The 22426-nt window shown below is 42.6% G+C and overlaps 1 protein-coding gene across 1 annotated transcript in view; it reads left to right on the forward strand.

Moving 5' to 3' along the window:
* SERPINI1 (serpin family I member 1) overlaps positions 1 to 22426 on the forward strand; it is a 44947-nt gene that overhangs the window by 244 nt on the left and 22277 nt on the right. The window lies entirely within an intron of this gene.

Here is a 22426-nt window from a genome sequence, read left to right on the forward strand (position 1 = left end):
GCGCCTGAGGGAGGGAGGGAGGGAGGGACGGGCTGCGCCCGCTGCGGCGGGAGAGGAGGCGTTCGGGATCAGAGCCGCTCCTCCGACGTGGGATAACCGGCGGGGAGCGGCAGGCAAGCCCAGGAGCCCCTCCGGGGCTCGCTGGGCTCCTGCGGGCGGCCAGGGGAGGGACGCGCTCTCTCTCCGGCCCCGCGCAGCTGAGGCGCCCTCAGCCCGCGCCCCGGCGGGAGCGCCCCGGCGGAGTTGTGCTCAGGTGAAGGAAGTGTGGCGGTGCCGTGCCCCAGAGCCCGCCCGCGGTGTCCCGCGGGTCCCTGCGGCCGTCCAGCCCCTTCCCAGCCCGCAGCTGGGCTGCCCGAGCCCGCCTGTGAGGGGCTTCTCCCGCCTGTCCAGCCCCGTCCTGGCGGCTCGCTCAGCGCGCCGCAGACCGGTCTGTGCGCCCCGAGTGTTGGCCATTAAAAGAACTAAACTTGTGCATTATTTGTCGGGGTGATTCTGCTCCCAGTAAGCTTTGAAGTTTCGAATTACATTGTAGGAAGAGCTCAGCGATTAGAATTTAATATTAATATTAAAGCACCAACTCAGTTCTAGGTTCGAATTTGCATTTCTGATGCGTCGCTGTTAGCACTCACTTTTTAAAAACGCTGATCGCTTCTACCTAACGCTAAGGCGCACGAATTCCCCAGTGTGAACATGGGCATGAGCAGCTGAAGCATTAAACTTGTCAGGCATTGGCTGTAACTTCTTGCAGAGCTGGTGGCAGGGTGGGAAGAGTTGGGCGCCTGTGGGAACAGAGGGACGATGTGCAGGTGTCCGTGTGTGTCACCCATCCCCATCTCCTCCCTCGGGGTGAGCAAGAGCACTGGGTGGGGAAAAGTAGGAAAACAGGATTGGATTGAACCTGGATTGTCACATATACGTGAATGCTCTCCTTCCCACACCACCGTTTTTTGTTTTAATCGGATCGAGGGGTGATCTCTCACGTATCAAATACTCTATGCATGCTGGTATTAAAGGGCTGCTTAAAACCTGCATAATGTGTATGAGTTTTGTACTCTTCATCACCTTTGAGCTCAGATTCTTCAATTTTCTCCTCATTTTTGATGTGATCTGGTGATTTAGTCTAACGGAAAATTACACCCTTCTGTGTAGGGGAGAGGTGTTTAGTAAAATGCTGCAGCATAGATTGAGCCAAATGTCTGTTTAATGGTATTTTATCCTTTCAGTGAAATTAGTATGTTTTAAATAAAACTACAAAGCTGCATTCGTAGAGCTGCTAAAACTTAAATAGTTACCTCTTCCGTCAATTTTGTGATACTTTTCCAGATTCTGTCAGGTCTTGGTTGGAGTTCTTGGGGTTGGACCATGAGGCTTGGACCTGATTCACACTTGGTTATTTTACATCCATTGTATTTTTTAGAATTACTCTGGCTTCACTGAGTGTGATGAGGAATAATTGCCAAGGGAAGGGAGGGAAAAATGGTTGATGGTTTGTTGTTTTGGTTTTTTGGTTTTTTTTAGGTGTGGGTTGTCTTAGGGCAGCCTAAGATGTAATACAATGTGAAGGCTTGTGGCAGTGTAAAGTTTCCTGTTAAAGGCAGTCATGAGTTCCAAAATTTGACCTCATGAGACTGTCTGTCCTGTATTTTCACATCCTCTTGTCCAATTTGAGTTGGGATTTTTAAATTTGCTTCGAGTTTGTCTCCTCATCTGCCGTTGTCAGTGATTTGCTCACATGTAGATGAAAGCTATTCATGAATGTGTCAGTCCTCTCCTTTCACATTCAGGGGTGAACAGTTCTAGGAACACTATTGCTGTAATAACTCTCTTGAAATTTATTCTGTTGATGTAAATGTTGTATTTATGCGTAGCTTGGTTCAGTTTATAACCTTGTGTATCCCGGCACGTAGTGATGAAAATGGGTTAGTGGTGGTAGAATTCTTCACAGCAAGATCTGACTACTCCCCGCTCTTTAAAGGCTTTTGCAACTGATCTTTTACTTCTCAAAATTTCAAATTTGTTTTTTGGGCTGCTCATCATCAGTGAAGACACATTGTTGGCATGTCTGAATACCTTTTAAAATAATTTCTAGCAATTTGTTTCCTGTGTGGGCAATACATTGTTCTGTCGGTGTAAAACACAGGCTGAATTAATATGGGTTACATCTGTCCTATACTGAGTCTTCAGGCTGTCTTTATCTGAGTTAAGCTGTGTGTTCAAAATAACGCTAAAAATTGGTGTGTAAGCATGGTTTTCAAAGTTAATGTTTGGTTTCCTCTGTTTTATATGGCTTGCATGTCTCTGATACAATATAATTGGCAGATGGTAGGGAAAGATGTCTGTATAGTCAGCTGTAATTAGTGATAAATGTGTCTTTATGAATATATACATACTTTGTATGTATGAAAAAACAGAGTAGTTTAATTTAGGAATCCCTTTTAAAAAAATTGGGTTTAATTCATGTCTTCCCAGCACGGTCTTGTGAACTGGATGACTAAACATTAGCAGAACTTAGAGGTGGGGGAAATAACATGCCATGTATTCCTGCAGGAGGGAGGGAAGGAAATACCTTCTGAGTCTTGAATTATTGAATTGACAGGAGGACACATTTTCTGTAAACTTCTTGGTGAAATAGTCCAGGAGATAAAGCTGTAGCCACCTCAAGACAAAAAAATTAATCCCATAGTTCAGTAATAACAGTGAAGTTTTGGTGCTTATTTTCCCTCTGTACTTGGCTTTTGAAGCAGTACAAAACAACAGGGGTGTACAGATGTATTGATCCCATTAAGAATGTGTTTATTTCAGGTGTAAATACCTCAGTGCAGTCGCCAGAAAGGTTGTGTTGGAGAAGGTCTGTAGCTATAAAGTAATGTGAGAATAGTTCCTTGCCTGCTTGTGGCTTGGGTAGTTTTCAATAGCATCTTGTTTGGTGGCTTTAATGAAGTATCTGTGATAAAGAATTGTTCTTCTGTGGTGTGATTAAAACATCAGCTCTAAGGTCATGTTCTGGTTTGTTTAATACACTTCAAAGCTAGTGATTATGAGAACTGCAGACCGTGGCTAATGGGATAAAAGCTGTGTGAGTTATCCATGTCCTTTTTGGGCTTTTGGAGTCATTGCAGAGCAGCTGTAGCTGTGAGATGGGAGGAAAAAGGAAATTTCTTATTCATACAAGCTAATGAATTAAATGTGTGTATGGCTTTTGGGTTAATGAGATTTGACCTCATGTGTTGTAAAGATTTTTGCTTTAGTTCAGTACTTAAATATTATGATAATTCTTGAGAAATATTTTGCAGACCTTGAGACTCTTTTTTCAGGAAGAATCAATAATGACAAGTAATTTATTGTCTAGAAGAAGAAAGTTAAAGCAATGTGGTTGTATTTAGTTTTAACCAACTAGCTTCCAATTTATAGGCTGGCTGTCTTTGCACTAATTTATGAACTCTGTATACTCCAAACCTGAAGTCTTTCATCATTACAGCTAAAGAAATAATTGCTTAATAATGCTCTCTGTTCCTGCTCTGCCGTGTGAGTCTGACAGTTCCAACCCCGTAATGGCTTGATGGGCCTAATGGACAATCTGCTGCTTCTAGAAAGATCTATTCTATCCAGATCAAAACTGAAGCTGTGCCATATGTGCAGGGGGGTGTCAGATGTACAAACCAAGCACTGTCAGCCAGCAGTGATCTCCCCAGACTGGGGAAGAGCTGCAGTTCCTGTGCGTTTCCTTTCCTCAATTTTTGTTATGCATGCTTCTGTGTGTGCAGTAGGTTTGGGGGGATTTCCCCATCTCAGAAAAGAGAACTCTCATTTCCTTTTTAACCTTTCTACACAACACACTAAATGCTTTGTTTTGCTTTTGCAGTTCTGAGAGTTCTGCTCAGATACCAGAGAAAGCCAAGGCTTTAATTCCCTTTGCAGCAAGACAAAATGCCCAAACGCTGCTCACCAGTTGCATTTTGCATCTGGTACTGTTCGAGCAGCAATTCCATTCTAGCCTTGATTCTCCTGTGGAAGTTTGGAGTGAGCTGGAGGACTTTGACATCTACTTTTCACTGTGATTTTTTTAAGTACCCTTGGCATGTCAAGGTAGTGTTAAGAGCGTGGGTACTTTGCCAAAGACAGCCTGTCGGAACTCCTCAGCATCACTCAGCCACTGGAGATTGCCTCCTTCCCTGGCACAGCAGCAAAGTGCCAGGGTTTGGGGACTGTCTCCATGTCTGAGGTGATGTTTGCTGCCCTAGTTTTCCCCATACATCTCAGTTATGTAAGCTGGAAAGAAAGGTCTAAAGATTTAAGGCATCATTTTTTAATTGGTACGCCAAAACTGCCGTTTTCCAATGCTTTTTTTTCCCCACGTTTAAATTAAAGCAGCTCCTGGAGCATTTAATGATTGTGTACTTCACACAGCAATTGGAGTTCACTGAAGCAACTCATATTTTCTCTCTCAGATATCTTTTTCTCAACAGAAGCATTTGCTCCAGTTTCTAAACTATTTAAAGTAATTAATCAAAACCTAAGACAACAGGAACAGCTTCTGTAATATCAGGTCCTCAACTTGAGATGAGGTTGATGCAAAGGGAAAGTGCCCAAGTCCCCACCAGTGTGTGTAAAGCCTGTAGGTGAATGATGACCTTTTCATCTGCTAAGAGATATGAGAAGTGGGAGGAAGAAGACAGGAGAGCCGAGTTATTTTTACTGTAAATATGTCAGTTTATTGACTTGTTAATTTCAGATTTATTCAAAAAAGCAGGAGGAGGAAACACTAATGTCTGCCAAAAACAAAGTAATTAGTGGGAGTTGAAAGATGTCTAATGACTCTTACAAGTACTAAAGAGGAATAAGCTAGTCTCTTATTAAACTGGATATGGACTTTTAAAACACTGTAGTAATTCTATTTTATCTTTAAAACATGTGCAATTGCATATGGTAAATAAAAACCTAAAGTAACATTGTTTATTCACAGTAACATTACAGGCAGAGAGGGTGGGATTTTGATTTTTAAAAAAATTAAAAAACCAAAGCTGACTCCACACTTCTAAAATAAGGGTTCAGATAACACTTGACAAAGCTTGAGTTTGAGTTGAAGATGACAGAAGAGTTTTAGATTAATGCTTAATGTGCCTGCTACACCTCCTTGGTCTAGAGTGACAAACAAGATCTTGTTTCATGTCTGCATGTGCTATGGAGGAGCTTCTTTTTTCTGTGCCAAGGGACTCTGGTTGTGATTAGTCCAATCACAGGATTCATCACCACATCTGCTCTCCTGGCTGTGTCTGTCCAAGGGAGCTGTTGGTGGGATCTGCAGGGTGAGAAGCTGGGAAGAAGAGGACAGCAGGGTCTGAGACTCTGGAGAGAAGCGAGCCAAGGGTGAGGAGGAGCAGCCATCCAGCAGCTGGAAATGAAACCTGGGAGACTGAGAGCTGAACCCTTTAATTCAGCACTGCTCTGGTCTATGGTAGCTGTGATCTCATTTCCATCCTGCAGTAATGCTGATTTAAGTGTGACAGATTGGGATTATGTGTTGTCCCCAACTGGTGATAGTGAAAGCCTGGGAGGGCTCCTCTGCCTTTGCCTCGGGTCATTCTCTGCATCTGAGCTGGGCCTTCCCTCTTGATCTGCTGGCCTGCTTTCTCCTCCTCCCTCCATGCCCAGGCCTGTCCTCAGGGATCTGCCCTTCCATGCTCTGCTGTGCCCACAGTGCTCTGTGCTCCTGCAGGGTGTGCTCACAAATCCCTGCTGCTTTTATCCCCCAAGGCTCCCGACTTCTGCCACCCCACAAGGACTCAGAACTGTGTTTGTGGTGCTTTGTAGCTGTAATTGTTCATGGTTGTTCTTCCTGGAGTCCTGTGCTGTGCGTGCCTGGCTGCAGCTCCCCAGTTCACTGTCACCTGTGTGGTCACTGCAGGCACCAGCTCTGCTTGCTCTGAGTTGGCTGCAGGACAGTGCCTTGGCTTCATCCTCCCCACATCTCTGAGGCACAGGGAATGTCCTGGTGTCACCAAATCCCCCAGGGATTTTGGAGCTGTTGGAGTCTCCACTTGCTCAGAAGCTACTTGGCATCATCTGTAGCTGACAGCTCCCATCTGTTTTTCCTACCATGCCTCTGTTAAAATACTAAAGAAAGCAGGAAATTAGATATAGGGGAAGATACCAAGGAAAACAAATATCAGGAAAAAAGCAAGTAGAAATATTTAATTACAGGGGATATGGAGCATCGGGGCATATAAGATACCCATGACAGTGAGTTAGAATCAAATTGACTGTAAGTAGATCTATTTTGAAGGGATGATATGCATGAAGCAAAAAATGCCATTAGTAGTTTATCATATAGAAGAAATGTGATGGAGGAAAATGTGCATGCAATATTAAAACACAGTGCACTTGTGGATTTGACATAACAGATAGCAGGTCCCCATATATGAAATGACAGCAAAATACCCTTTAGCTGCAAGGGGACAAGCTTTCACTCAGTCCCAATGCAAACAAGTTCTTGAAGTGATGGGAGCATATTTCCCAAGAAGAACACGAGGATGTCTCGTATTTGGAAGGGGAGAAAAGCAGCAGAAATTCAAATCTGCATCTAAGAATTGTCACAAGGTCTCATAAGGATCTTTGTTACCTTTAGTGAAAGCCCTATGGAGACAGGTACGGAAATGTGTTCCCACTATTTGTCATCTCAGCATTGGCAGAGACCAATTAAATTGATTTGCACTGTGCTTTCCTAATCCTTATCCATGTAACTATCCTGTCCTGGAGTTATTACTTAATTCCTTAGGAAGTGTAGGGCTTTGGAAGAATCCCTGGAAATATTGCTGGGGCACTGAGAGAGCAAGAACAAAATTAATTTTTTGCTTTCAAAGGCTCTGGGATTATCCCAGGAGCGCAGAGAAGGTCACACCAATGGAGAGGATATTTTTAAGGGAAGAAGGTAAAACAATTCCTTGTTTTTACATCTTTTGGTAACAGACAAGTCACTTAATGTTTACTTAACTTAAGTTTCTCCAGTATAAAATGAAAACAGACTCTTCCTACTCATAACAGCTGTGAAGCATCTGGGGTTAATTTGTTAAAGACTAAGGTGTATTTGACTGTGATTAATACTTTTAACAACCTCAGTCTATAGCAGCATTGTAAGCAACTAGCTGGGCATCTCATTCATCAGGCTTGGTGATCTTTGCTGGCTCACAGCAGCCTGGTATAGATTTTTAGAGACACTGGATCGTTCCTATTACTTACTTGAAGGATAAATTGCAACATTTATCGTGGCATTCCCGTTTTTGTTTTGTAAGTCTTTCAATACCGTGATTGAAGAACACTTTGAAAGCCAATAAGTGCAAATCCCAGATATTGTTGGAACTGTAAGGGTATTTTGCACCATACTGAGCAAACTAACAAATAGCATCAATGGACTTGCACAACACATAAATGTTATGTATTTTCAAGGAGGCCATTAGAACACAGCATTCATTTGGAAAATATTTGGAATAATAACCTATCATTCACTCATAGAAAATTTCAGTGTTGAGTTGCGTTTCAGTCAAGAAAATACTTGATATCCTTTAGAAACATGAAATTGTGCCATCACTGAAGCCTTGCAAGGTTGTGCTGAGGCAGGAAGCAGGATATTAATGTGAAATTTCCATCTTTTTCACGCTTAAATGGAGCAGATCTAAAGTCAGTTCATTCAACAAAATGGCAATTTGGATCTATTTTACAGAGCTCACTTGAGGCAATGAAAGTGCTCTTGCTAGTTCACTTTAAATGTGGATTCTGAGACTGTGAAAGATTTTTGCATATTTTGATTACCATCGGTTCTGTTTGCTCACATTTTACCTGCTTGACTAGAGAAATAAAGTTTTCCTGGGTATCTTTTGGCATATACAAAATCTAGTTAATTAAGACATGCTATACTTTCTCCCCAGAGTCAAAGTATAATGTTCAGCTGGCCGACTTGCATGAATAATCCATCACTGTGAATCATTAATTTAGAAGACAAGCTATGGTAATTGATGTCTTTATGCAAGCTATGGAAATGCTTAGGGAAATTGCTTATTTTTTTTCTTGTTAGTTCCTTTTTTTTTTTTTTTCATTTGCTCTGGAATATTTCTAGGGCTGAGTAGCGTGGATTCGGAAATGGATTCACCTGAGATTAAGGTTCCTGTGGGAATGGGATCTCTTTCTTGAGTTTGATAAAAATCTGAATCTTTTTCATCTGAAAAACTGTTAAAATCATAAAATTTGAGCTAATCTTGTGTGCATACATTGGATGAACCACTTAAAGTCTTAAAGTTTTGGAAGTTTCTAGGAAAAGGAGTTGGCATGGTGGTCTTAGCAGTGGCTTTAATGTGGTAAAAATGCTTTAAAAATTCCCGTCATAATTTGTCATGCAAGCACTACCTACTGGGTAAGTTGGTATTTAGACCTTTCTGCATTACCCAGCATGTTTTTGTGTCAAACTAAGCATATAAAAGGCTGATGATGTGTATATTTTTTGGAATATATATATATATATATATTTGAATATATACATTTGAAGATAATTTATCACATAATTCATAAAGCTCACCTATATGCTGCATTATACTGTAACCATTATGTCTCTGTGGCATGAAAAGTTACTCATTTTGTTTCCTTTCTTCATAATTGAAATATGAGGGTTTGCTACCAATTGACAATTATTTTGTCTGCCTTCAGAACAAGGGAGAGGCAGTTGGTTGGTATTGAATGGGAGCCAACAGCTTGGTGACATTTCAAAAGTGGGATATCAATAACCCATATATAACTTAAAGCATATATATATTATGTAATAATGTCATGTATGCAAAATATTTTAAAGTCTTTCCAGTTATGCTAATGGGATTTGGACTATAACTATGTAGTACTATGATGATTTTTATTCCATTGAGGAAACTTCCTAAATATTTCTTGTGTGTTCTGTAGCTGAAATGCAAAGTGGACCATTTCTATGGATAGATCTAAAATGTAATAATTCTGAAAATGAGCAGGCAGGCTTATTTTGTGTTGTCTTTTTTTTCTTACCCTTGAATATTTATTTCCCATTTAGGCATCAAACTAGAGGCTTATTTGATCTCATGTGCTTGGCTGCTCCTGTTTGTTCCCAGCTGAGCCCTGATGTGCTGCACTTTAAGAAATCCAGCCCTGAATTTTGACATTTTACACAGGAGCAAAAAGAGAACATGTTCCCAATAAATTCGCATTTGAGCTGAATTCAAATAGGTTTTGCTGTTTGGGTTCAGTTTCATAAGGTAGGAGAGGTGAAATGCTGCTGATAGCTGCAGTTATTGAAAAATGGTAATCACAACTTTCATAAAGTGAGATAAGCCATGTTTATTAATGCTTTCTGTGGCCACAGAGTGACTTGGCCCTGGGACATTAAATGCCTAAATGGGTTGTGTAATTAGCTTTTTTCCACTTACGGATCAAGCAGCTAAACACACAACATTTTTTGAGCAGCTCAAATTATTTTTGTCATGTTAGTTTAAGCCAAGGAAAAATAATTCTATTTTTTCAGGTTTTTTGAATAAAATCAGAGCTGCACAGCGAACAGAACTGGGGTCCTGAGGAGGTCTTTATGCCAGCCATAAAACTCCTACACCTGGGATGATTTCTGTGTTCCCACCCTGACACAGAACAGAGGTTTGAACCATACTGGCCTGCTTTGGCCAAGAATTCCAAAATCATTGACCCAAACCATGGCATGTAGTGGCTATGGGTAGAGACCTCCCCAGGCAACCTTTTCCAGAGCTTTCTTGTGTTTGCCAGCAAAATTCTGTTGTTAGCTGATGTATTGTTACTACAGGTTGAAACTCAGTTTGTCCCATCCACTCTGCATACACAATCAGAATAATATTTTAATGCCTTTTTTCCTTTTCCCTCTATGATTGATATCAAAGAGAGGGACTGAAATAAAGCATCCCCAAACTGGCCAAGTTTGAGCTTTTAAATCCATATTAATTTCATACTTGGCTACCTCAGTTGGCATCATTGTTAGTCCAATTAAAAAATAAACACCCGCCCTAAAGAATTTGCAGCCAGGCTGTGTCACACTCAGTCCTGGGGGAAAATTGCTTAGGCATAGGGAATACTCCTGGTTTTTGAAAGGCACTGCTTGAGTGCCTGCCAAATGTAAGCTTTTTTCCCCACAGTAAGCACCTTGACCTCTTTGACAGTATCATAAATGAAATAAATACACTGCAAAATCCCCAGTTTGATCAGGACATTACAGAGGAAAATTTCTAGTCTGGGTTTCTGGATAAAGTAATCTCAACAGTTCCTGGCGGGAGTGAGTGGGGAGTTGCCAGTGTCAAACAGGAGGTAAATATTTCTCTCTCTGAAACAATTCAGCAAAAATACCTCTGAAAACCTGAACAACCTGAGGACTTTGAGGTAGTTAAGCTCTAATTTTGTAATGTCATGGTTTGACTCTTTCTGTATAAGACAGGTTAAATGAGTAGGACCTTTAAAATGAGAACAAGGAAATGTTTGTTTAATAAGGCCCCAGTAAGGATTTTTTTCCCTAATGCAAACTCGCTGAATGGGAGTGCAAAAGTGAGGTTAGGGATCAGCTGTGGCCATTCAGGCTTGTAATTACAGCTGTGATAAGTGTGTTTTCAAGTCTTGCTGTACTAAGAGTTTTCTTAATCCATTCTTTTACTTGGCCTTTCATTGCTCCTCCTAGTACATTGTAACAGTTCTTGAAAACTTCTGAATCATGAGAAAACAAGTGTTAGGCTATTAATTTCTGGCTCTATAGAGACATAAACTTGGGTCTTGCCTGGGCAAGTGCATGGCTGTGTCTGACATCACCAATGTTGTATTTGGGAGCCACAGTAAGCACAAAAATATTACAGCTCTGTGTGGTGAAGACTGGACTGTTTGAAGTCAAGCTTTTTAATGTAGCATTGGGGGGAAAAGTGTTGTGAACTTCTGGTCCATTATTAGCAGCCTTGGTTACTGTGGGCTTTGGGAGCTGGAAAAGAGATGGTTCCTGGATGGATGTGTTCTGCTGTTGGCTTCTCTATATTTTTATGGAAACAAGCACTGATGTCTCAGCTGGTTGCTCTTTAAGTGCAGAAATTCATGGCACAATGTCCCACAGGGTTGGACACTTGATCCAGTGGAGCTGCTGTCACCTCTACACAGGCAATTCACTGCTTCAGACAACAAAACTCAGTGTTGTTCTTCACTTCAAGGTAGTATAGTTCTGTATATTCTGCTATGGATGAATTTGAACAAAGAAGAAATCAACTTATAAGTAACTTTAGGTGGATGATTTCATGCTCTGAAGGGGGCCAGCTGTAATTTTAGTGTCTCATGTGTCCCAATGATAAACTTTGAGACAGAGGTGGCTGTGCTGCACAGTCCACAAGGTGCCCAGCTGATCTCTGTGTGCTGCCTCAAGGATTAGCAGAGTTGGTGCAGTGAGAGATGAGCTGTTGCCCATTTATACCTGGGGGTGTATTTGGGTCCAGTGGAATAACTGTCCTGTGGTGACTAACTAAAGAAATGTGTGTCATTTGGGCACTGCTTCTCATCCAGCTGCACCAGCTCTAGGAGGTCTGTGTGAGGCAAGGCATTCTGCCTGCTTGTTGCCTAATGAGTTTGGTGCTGAGGCAGATTGGCTGAAAATTAAAATATTTTTTCTTCTGTGACCATATTGATGGAACTGCTTAGCACAAACTGGGTCTGAATTCCTTGCTTTGAGGTGCAGCTGTCCACCTTGCCTATTTGACAACTTAATTTGGACATAAAAATCAGATAACCCATGTAAAGCTTGAAAATTGGGATCTTATATGTAGGCACAAGAATTCAGGTTAACCTACTTACTTTTGAAAGCCACGCTAATTAAAAAGATTAACCTCATTTTAAATAAGTGTGTATGTTACCCACCAATGGAAAATACTGGACGCACATGAATCATAGCTCGTCATACAAAAGCTGGGAGTAGTGTCAGAGTCTTTCTAGCACAAGGTAGAATTAATATGAACTTGCCACAAGAAAACATCTGAGACTTGCTGAAAAACAAGTAGTTTGGTTTGGGGAGGGGAGACAATGAAGTTTCAACCTTCAGTTTTTATTCTGGGTGTTGGAAATGATACAATTCCTTTCTTTAAGGTATTGGAGTTTTCGAATTATAAAATTCTGAACAGAAAACAAAACCAAAACAAAACCAGCCAACCAAAAAAAACCCCAGACATCCTCAGAACAGCACAGCACAAGCGTGTTCCTGGAGCCTCAGGGAGGGTGTGTAGCTGTGAGCCAGCAGAGCACAGCACAGTGGTCTGTCCCTCCAGTGCTTTGTGATTGCTCTTGTTCATGGGAATTGCTGCTGCATTTACAGTCAGGTCTAACGTGATGCAAACTCCTCTGTGTGGGAGAATAAGCAGGATTAAGACAAATTCAGCTCCCTGCATGTGGTGTTTCAATGGCTCATCATGGAGTGGGTACTTGGAACAGCATCAGTTCCCATAAACACAAACCAATGAGGCTTGAACAGCGAGCACAGAAGTGAGCTCTGAGGCCAGATTCCACCTTCCAGGCACAGCTTGAGTGCTGGACTCTGAACTGAGCTGGTTTGTCCATGGCGGGCCAAGAGTGATGTTTCAATAGCCACAAGCCTCCAAGGCCAGGATAAATGAAACTATCAGAACAAAAATGTGAATATTTTATTCCCCCTCAGTAAAATGAGGCTTGTTTTTTTCCCTCTGACTGAAAAAACTATTTGGTGGTTGTGTATCTTCTGTTGTGGATAAGATGCCTGAACAGCAGGAAGTAGTTTTTCCTCCCTGCCTTTCTGTTTCTAACTTTCCAGTTTATCCCTTAAAGCTGCTGTTGTTCCAGATATTCTCTCTGAACAATTCAGAAACACATGCAGGGCACCAAGCTTACTTCTTGTTTTCATGCCCTGCCAGCTCTCCCACTTGGAACAGCATGAGGCTGCTGCTGTCCCATTTGTTGGCTTTGGGGTTTTTTCCTTGAGTTGGTAAGTTCATGGATGCTTGTGAAGAAACAAGAGGGAGGAAGGACGTGGATGATGATGTGGAGATAAAAGCATGAGGATTTTAGTGGCAATTCTGACCACTGTGCCATACTGGGTGGTTCATTCCTCCTGCCTAGGTCTGACTTGTCTGTATTGGTGTCTGGAGTCATGTCTGTAATGGGGCAGATGTCCTGGTTGCTTGCTTTTTTTAGATATTTGCAGAGCTGCTCTCAAGTGCAAGCAATATAAAACCAGAGTTGTGGAGTTGTAGAAACCATGGAGATAAGAGAGACAACTGAGAATATTTGAGAATATATGAAAAATACCAGCAAAGTAAATAGCAGTGATGCTGAGGCCTGAAAGGCAAGAATTGGAACTGGCCTTAGGGTGGGAGGAAAGAAGAGTTTAATTTTCTTCTCCATGTGGAATTCCCATGGTTTTCACTCCTTTGGGAAGATCAGTGACCAACATCCTTCAGATCAAAAAGAAATTCTTATGGAATGCCTTGTTGAGGTTTTCCACTGTGAAAAATACAAAGTGAAAGAATCCTGCTACTGGCTGAATTTGGCATTGAGATTATTCTGTAGTTTTTAGAAAAAAAAAGTCTGTACTTTGTAACAGATGTTATTCTGCTATGTTAGAGAAATATTTGGAGAGGCTTAATGCTGAATTTTTCCCTCAGTTACTGATTTTGCTGAAATGTCCTTGCTCAGTGACTCCATTTTGCTGGTTCAGAACTGAACCCCCCCGAGTGACTCTTCTTTCCCTTTGTCTCTGAAGACTTTGTGCTAGACCAGCTTTAGAGCCTTTTTCATTCTCATTTTGTGCCTCAGCTGTGGCTCTGCTGGTCGGGCTGGGCGCACTTGCCAAGACAGCTCTATCAGCGGGTTTTAAACCCGGGCTTTCCTGGGCCCTGCCTGGCTCCTGGCCATGCCAGGACAGCTCTATCAGCTGGTTTTAAACCTGGGCTTTCCTGGGCCCTGCCTGGCTCCTGGCCACGCCAGGACAGCTCTATCAGCTGGTTTTAAACCTGGGCTTTCCTGGGCCCTGCCTGGCTCCTGGCCACGCCAGGACAGCTCTATCAGCTGGTGGCCATGTGCTGGGCACTGCTGCCAGGGCTGCAGGGGGGGCTGAGCTCTGAGCTGGTGCTGCTCTCAGCACTGGGGCTGTCAGGACTGCCTCTCTGAGGTGTGCAGATGCTCCCAGGAGTGCTGGGGGCGGGCTGGAAGCTCAGCAGTGCCTGCTGCAATCCTGAGTTTGCCATGGAGAAGGGGAGCATGCAGCAGAGAGGCACCGGAGGAACAGTGTCTGTGCATTGTAAACAGCAGTAATGATGAATTGCTGCTGGTAATTAATCAGGGTATAACATCTACTTTGAATGCTGGGGTTAATTGTTTTGGGTTTTTTTTTTTTCTAAAGCAATCTCTGCCTTATTACTGTACTGTAAGAAAGTAATTCTGATCTCAGAAGTGTTAACAGAAGTGAATAATAACTCTCCTGGCGAGAGGGACGTTACCTAAATGTAAATGGAGCCCAGTGTTGATTGCAAGGCTGAAGCCAATATTATTTTGTAGGAAAACAAGCTGGTTTGTGTGTCACACTTGCTTTCAGTTCATGCACTGACAGACTCCTCTTCTGAAATCCTGATGCATTTTAATTAACTTTCTTCATCATCTTGACATAGCTATACCATAGCCTGATCTCTTTTCTTCTGAAGTCCTTGTGAAGGGAGCTGGACAAGGTAAGGAAGAATTAAATTCTACTTTGATCTTTTGATATGGTGTTTCACACCATGTACTTTTTCTATTTAGTTATTCTGGGATGATTTAAAAATATCATTGTTCATTGTGTTTTGTTAAGGATATTTGAAAACTTTCCTGAGTTGGTTGATGGGCTTTTAAAAGGCTTTCAGCAAAATCTCCTCCAGAGATACACAATTTTTAGGTGCTTCTCCTGCAGCATTCTCTATTCCTACAACCCTAAGTAGTGAAGGGTTCCTGTTCTGTTTTTGTTTCTCCTTAATTAGTTGTGTCTTTTAGTCCTCCTACTTTGGAAGGTTTAAAATTGGCTGTGAGAGCTTGTATAATGCCAGGCAAAGTACAAAGACTAATGTAATGTATCTCAAGTGACTTTATGTATAAATAGGGAGTTGCAAGAAAAATGCTTGAAACACTGCATTCCAAACTCACTTGCTGTAAATGCTTCCACAGGATGTATTATTAATATATTTTGGTGCTGCTGAAGCTGTAATATCATCATGCATTACAGCAATATCTGTGACATAAGTGACAGCTTTCATCACTTATAAAACTGTGCTCCAGTACATGCAGGGAACTCGCCTTTAGACTCCAACTGCAGTGATTGCATCTGGCAGTTGCATATGGTGAAACTTAGCTACTGCCCTTTTAATTAAATTATAGTGGGAGCTTGATGATCAGCTGAGTTTCACAGGAAAATAACAGAAATGGGACTTTAAGTAAGGAAATTTGTGGTACGTGCAAGAGCAGGCAAGAAGTTGTTCTTGTGTCTAAAATAACTGATTGCAGTGTTCTATCTCTGCTGCTTCTGATGGAAAGAGGCTATTACAGAATTAGATCTCACCCTTTCCTTCCCAGATAGCCCTAAGGAAATCTGAGGGAGGAAAAGGAATGCTGCTGTCTCATTTGGGGTATCTTCCCTGGGTGGTTGCACCCTGAGTGGAGTACTGCATTGGCCTTTTCACTGAAAAATCATTGCAGAGGTAGAATGTGTCAGAATTGGTTCTGGAGAGCCTCGGAGAGCCACCTTCCCCTCCTGTGTGTGGGCATTGTCCCTCCTTCCAGCAGTCAGGTCACCATCTTCACCACCAGACCAATGTACCTGAGAGAGACGTCGTTCAGAGAGCTGTGCAGGGCTGAGAGCCCTCACTGGGACAGAAATGGATGGTAAAACCACCAAAAGCAAACAGGCTGTGCCTAACTAAGGTGCTTCTGTGGAACTTGCCAGGTAAACCCCCTTTTGGTCTGCTGGAAGCAGATCCTGTGTAGTATTTCAATCTCAAGCTTGAGGCTCTCCCCAGTCAGACTGTGTTGACTTTATCAGATGAGCCACAGGCACACCCCCAGTTCTGAACCTTTTAGAATCCCCAAGTTCCATAATGCTTCAAATTTTCTCCTTCACAGAGCTTGTGGGTTTTGTGTTTTCTTATTTATAGCTCTTACTTTGTGGGGCACACTGGAGCTGTCAAAAATAAGGCACTCTGCCAAAGTATTTCTAAAAATTTGTTTCTCCTAGACAGAAGAAACAAACAGAGAAATTGCATATGAGTCTTCCCAATTGCAGGCCTTACAGCAGTAGATTTGGAAACAAGACCACCTTTTTTAATTGTCTAGACATGTATTTAGATGTTCGCTTTAGGCTATTCAAATTTAAGTATTTTGGACATGGCTTCTCAGCATCTCTTTTTATTTTTTAATTAGAGCTGAGGGAATATGCTTGAGGAAGCGCAATTAAGACAACTTTGGCTTGCATAATTGCCTCAGCAGGTTAGTGAGTCAGTGCCAAGCTCCATGAAAGTTTAAAAACACTTGGGATTCAATTGAAAAAAAATTGTCAATATGAAATTTTTCAGTGTAGCATTTGCCTTTAAGGTTTTCTCAATGCTCCAGGTGCCATGGGGTCATTTAAAAAAAAACAGAAATAAAGAATTCTGAAGGGCATGACTTGGCTGTGTGTTGGAGAACAAGGTTTTAGTGTGGTCCAAACACTTCTATGGAATGACTGTTTCTTGTCTTAGTCACTCTGTACTGGAGGTTTAAATGCCCCACTATTTCCTATATCATTATTGTGCTGCTCTCTAAGGAAATTAACCTCAAGGTTTCCTGCTCCAGAAGGCAATGACACCATAATTGACAGATGGTGATAAAATCCCTTAACTTATTAATAAATGTTTGTGCAGATTGAGATAGAGATGTCATTGCACTGAGACAAACTGATTCCAGCAAGCTCCATGGTTCCACATGTGTCTGTAGAATCTCTGCTTGACAAGGTCAGATGCTCACATAGGCTAAGGGTAAACATTTTTTAGGGATAAACATCTTTTGCAGCACAGAAAATGTAAGTACATCCCCTAACATAAAGGAGCTGCCTTGCTGGCTAAATGGAACACATGTCACAGCGAGCAGTGATGTGCCTGCCTGCTGTCCAAGGAATGTAGAATTTCCCAGGCTTGTCACCACTTCCAGGGACTGCACTACTGCTACCCAGAGCACTTTGTAGATCCCTTCATGTGCTGCCTGCACTGTCCTCAATAACCAGTTGGTTATCTATTCTGCTGTAGCTTGAAGCATTTAATGGCTGTTTAGTTATTTTCCCATTTCCTTGGCTGTATTCTGCTGGTTCTAAGCAGTAACACCTCCTGAACTGTGTATCTGTTGCTGTGAGGATTGGTGTTTGGTTTGCTGCTCTCAGCTCCAGGCAGGCTCTGTGTGGCACATCCCAGTGAGGTGGATGAGCACTGCTGGCTGTGGGCTCCCCAGCAGGATGTTTGATCCCTTGCACTGCTGTCCCCTGGACACCTGCCCGTTGTCCTGGCTGTGGAAAAGAAATTATTTCTCAGGTGGAGCCACTCAGGTTCGAGCTTTATTTGACAGTTCCTGTGCTGGAGGGCGAGAGGGGCTGAATGCTGAGGAGGAAAAGGGAGATGAACACGTGAGCAGCTGATGGGAGCAAGTGTCACATTACTTCTGTGGGGGTTGCCTGTGGTAAAAGCACAACGTTCTGGAGGTGAGAATGCTTTTGCTCCAGTAGTACAGGCTGGAGGTGCAATTTTTGCCCAATCTTCAAATGAAAATCTTGAGAGGTTGTATTGCTGGACAAAGCAGGAAGGACTGGAAAGGCCATTCCTGTGTAGTCTTCAGTGGATCAGGTGGGTTTGTGAGCAGCTTGAGGTTTGTGGCAGCAGCCACATTCCCCTGTTGTTGTTGTAGGGCCTGAGGCAAGCCTGAACTAGCTGGAAGCAAATTGTGGACATCTCTGGGAGCCTCCTCTGCACATCCTTCAGGGTAGTCATGACAACCATTCCTGGTCTGGAGAGCAGCTGAGGATCTCACCGACTGCTCCTGCAGCCCCTGGGCTGGGCTGGGGCTCAGGGGTTCTTTGTGGAGGGGGAGTTGGGTTCATTGTCTAAGCTCTGTTCATTGTCTAAGCTGTTATTATTAGTTAGGTGATGCCTCTCTCTGGTATTTATTGGTAGATGTGATTGCCAACAAATCATTCAGAGCAAAGGTGCCTGCAGCAATTGGCATATTTACCAAGTGGCAGAGCAGTAGTGGCTGAATTTCACCAAACTCGCATCCTTCCATGATTCACCTGCCACAAGCATGACACTGTTCTGGTTGGGTTTGGGGGGAAGGAGACTCCCCCAGTTCCTGCCTGGATCCACAGTGGGTTTTTCCCCTGACCCTGCAGGTCTTGTTCCCTGAGCAAATCCGTCTGTTGCTTTATCAAATTGTTCTGCCAGACTTCTGTCTGCTCCTGCAGCTGCTCTTTACAGGAGACAATGTAATCAGTGCTGTTACCACACTTGTTTTCCTCCCAGGGTTTTTTTTTTAACACACTGATCAGGAATCAGCAGTTTTTCTCATTTGTACTTCCCACACCTTTGGTGTTTAGCTTGCAGGTAGCCAAGAGTAATCTTGAAGGCAACTAATCTTAGTTTAGTCCCTGTGCTGAGGAACCAAGGCAATGTATCACAGCTTTATTTTGTAGGTTTTTAAAGCCATAAATTAGTTTCTTTATAAAACCCTCTGTAAAGGTGTAAAAGAAAAGGAAATTATAACCCATTTTTTCAACCTGTCTGACAAGTACAAGGTACTAGAATTCAACCCTTAATTGAATTTTTGGCACCTTCCTACGCAGAGTCCAGGTCTCGCTGTTTCAAAATCCGTGGTACCTCATGTCTGTGAACTCGGTTGGAGTTTGTTGATAGGATATCTCAAAATATCTCAGCTTACAGAGAGCGCCTGCCTGCCCCTTTTGCATTTTACTGGAACCAAATAGTTCAGAGTTTGTGGGTGTGAGGGGGCGAATTTGTTCAGCTTCCTCTTAGTCATCCCAGCCTTATGCTGGGGAAAGGCAGAAGCTGGAGGAGCAGTCCTGTATTTATCTGATGAATGTTTTTCTTCAGACATCACAAGGTTGGGTGTCCCTTGTGCTCATGCAGAGGAGCACATCTGGGCTGGCCCCAGGGCAGGTGAGCTGCAGCCCTGAGCTGGTTGTGGCCACTTGGGGAAATGTTCTGGGCTGAGTTTTGGGGCTGGTGATATCTTTCCAGGTGTTTTCTGAAATGCTGAATGAAAAAGTTTCCTGGGAATTGAACCAGCTGTGACCTCAGTGCCAGAACCTGCTGAAGGATGGATACCTGGAATCTTGTTGGTTTTAGTGTTCCATCACTGCTTTTTTCCCCTGAGAGCGGTTGCAAGCCAGAACGAAACTGATACACTCTGACAAACCTCTGTAGCAAGTGAGGATTTGTGATACACAACTGTTTTTCAAGAAGAGGCTGTGGCGACGAGAATTTGTTTGCGTTGATTCCTTGATTGCCTGGTAGGAGAGAGGTGGAGAGGTGTTCGTCCATCAGTTGACGAAATCAAACAAAAAAATCTGTCTGACACACCCTCAAATGAGAAGTTCGTACCTTAGGTCTTAACTGTATGACTAAGGAGTGAAAGCATTTTCAACAGCTTTTTTTTATTCTTCTATTTAGCCAATGAAAGCAAAACGTACACAGCAGCATTTGAAACTGATGATTGTTGATTTTTAAACATTGTTCAGTGGGGACATTGACTCCTTTCTCAGTGCTGCAGGATTATTTAACCAGATTGCATTGATGCAGATCATCAGTGACAGACTGTACTGGGGATGTCTGAGGAAGACAGAAAAGACTGAGTAAAATTTTGATGATACTCCCAGGGACTGCTTAAGTTCCTGGATGTGCATTACATAATGTTCAGCTTCGTTTCCTTCACTTGAAGCGTGTTTGTGAGTAGGGTCCAGGCAATTTAAAGATGCTCTCAGTGCTGCTGCAGTGACAATCCAGGGTGCGCTGGGCTCTGACTGGAGGGAGATGCTGAGAAGCTGCTGCACCAGAATCAGTCCCAGCTCTTGGTGGGACCCAGCCCTCCTGCCTGAGGAAGCACAGACCCCAAAGTAATCCAGCCTGCAGTGAGGCAGGATCAGAGGAGCAGCAAGTGCTCTCTCTGGCTGGAATGATAATTAAGGGCTGGATTCCCAGCTGTCAGCAGAGCAGTGTGAGCATGAGCCAGAAGTGTGAGAGGATTTGAACTGAGGAATTTACCACGGACATTTCCCATTAGATGGATGAGATGGGACCATTTTCACACTGGCTGGCAAGGATTGATCTGTGGTGTTTCACAGCCTCCTCCCCACTGGCCAGCACCCACAGATCTTTAGTTTGCCTTACAGAACCTTCCCTTGCATTGGACTCATTCATTTATGTTTGTATTTTCACTTTGGAGAGCATTGCAGCAAAGGAGCTGATAAATTCTCTGCCTGTATCCATGTGTTCATTCCTGCCTCCCTCTCTTCCTTTCCCCTTGGTGTCTCTATGGGGAACTTCACTGTGAACTTCATTAGAAAACCTCTCTAGACTAAAATGATGTGGAAGTGCAGGGGAGGAAATTGAAATTGTTTGGTTTTAATTCATTCCTACTGGGAACTTTTTTTCTGCACAGTTCAGCCTCTTGTGTTGCCATCAGTGGGATTTGGCTTGTAGTTAAAACCATAAGTTTGGTACTTTGTCTTGTTAAGAGCATTTCAGTATAAATTTTATTTGTCTCCATCTATGTACTTACTCTATTTTGTGTACAACTAAATAATGAAAAGTAATATAGCATAATTATTTCACATGAGGAACTTTTGGTGAGTGGTCTCAAAGAAATATGATTTTGATTTGTATATAATGTTGGGGTTCCAGCATTGTCTAATAACAAATATTTTATTAGCTTTCAGACAGTCTGACCTGCATGTTAAACACTTAATTAAGATGTATAAATTTCTCCTGTCCTTCCCCTGTGCAATTATTTAAGCCTGTCTGGCAGTAGCACATAGGACAGAGATCAGTGATGGAGTGCTGAGCAGCTCCCTCTGCAACGGCAAGGCTGGGGAACTTCCCTTTCTGAAAATTACAGATTATTTCACATCTCTTTTAACCACGTCAGGTCTCCAAGTGAGCTCAAGCTGCTCTTGATCCAGGAGTGGAAAGCTTCACTCTGTGTAATTGCATCCACACTGAGCTGCACAACTTGTTTGTACAGATTAATGTGGGACAGCTCCCAAATTTGGGCTCATCCTCTACAAAAGCAAGATGAGCTCCTGCTTATCTATTTCCTGAGTACTGTTTTTGTGCCACTATAGACCTGTGTGATGGAGCTTTGTTGAGCTTTTCTTGCCTTGTGCAGCTTTTAGGATAAGAGAATAATGCCTGGGCTCAGTCTATCATGGTGATGTGCTGGCTCAAGTGTTGTGTAACTCTGGCAGAGGCATGCTCCAGGGCTTTTAAATAAAGAAATCTACAATGCCCATGATCACAGAGAAATCCAGTAATTTTCTATAGCAGAAACCTTCATATCCTTAAGTCAATAATTTATAAATGGGTAGGTTAAAAAAAAATGTACTGCTATTAAGCAGTTGTTGGGGAAGTTTGTGGTGTGTTGATAATGTTTGGGGTTATAAATAGTGTCTCAGTGTTTCTGAAATAAATAGTGATAGTCAGACTGGTGTTTTGCACTGGGCAGCAGTGGAGTGCTGGGTAGTTCTGTCAGTTCACTGGAACATGCAGGCAGAAGGATTAGAGCTGGTGCTTTAGGCTTCTATGACTTTTCTGTGCTGTTCCTAAATAGAGTAAGAGCCTTCAGTGGACATTTTTGCTATCTTACTAAGAATCAGAGGAAGATTGATCAAGTAATCCACAGAAGTGAAGTGATGCCACCATAGATAATGTATTGGAAATTTAGGAAGGGGAATATTTCTTACATATGTAGAAAGAACCACGGGAAGGATGAGAGGCAGGGGAGAGGCAAGGCTCTCCTTTTCCCCTGAACCATGTGGGATTGCTGCACTGGTTCATCTCTTCAATATTCTCAGTTCAGGACTGAACAAAAGGCTGATGGAGAATGGGGGACAGGAGGAATCTTAACTAGTGCTGGCACCAGTGGCTGCCAAGGCACGTGTGTGTACCCTGTTGTTCTTTGTATTTTCTCAGCTATAAAATGCGAGTAATAACACTTAAATTATGGATCATTCAGCACTCTGTGAGTGAATTAGATAATGCTACATAGGCCTTTGAAGATGAAATGCAGAATATAAATGCTGTATGAAGCTCACTTTGTGCCACGTCTATAAAACCTGGTAATGCAGCCCCAGGAT

Source organism: Vidua chalybeata, chromosome 10, assembly GCF_026979565.1.
Source record: "Vidua chalybeata isolate OUT-0048 chromosome 10, bVidCha1 merged haplotype, whole genome shotgun sequence".
Taxonomy (NCBI): Eukaryota; Metazoa; Chordata; class Aves; order Passeriformes; family Viduidae; genus Vidua; species Vidua chalybeata.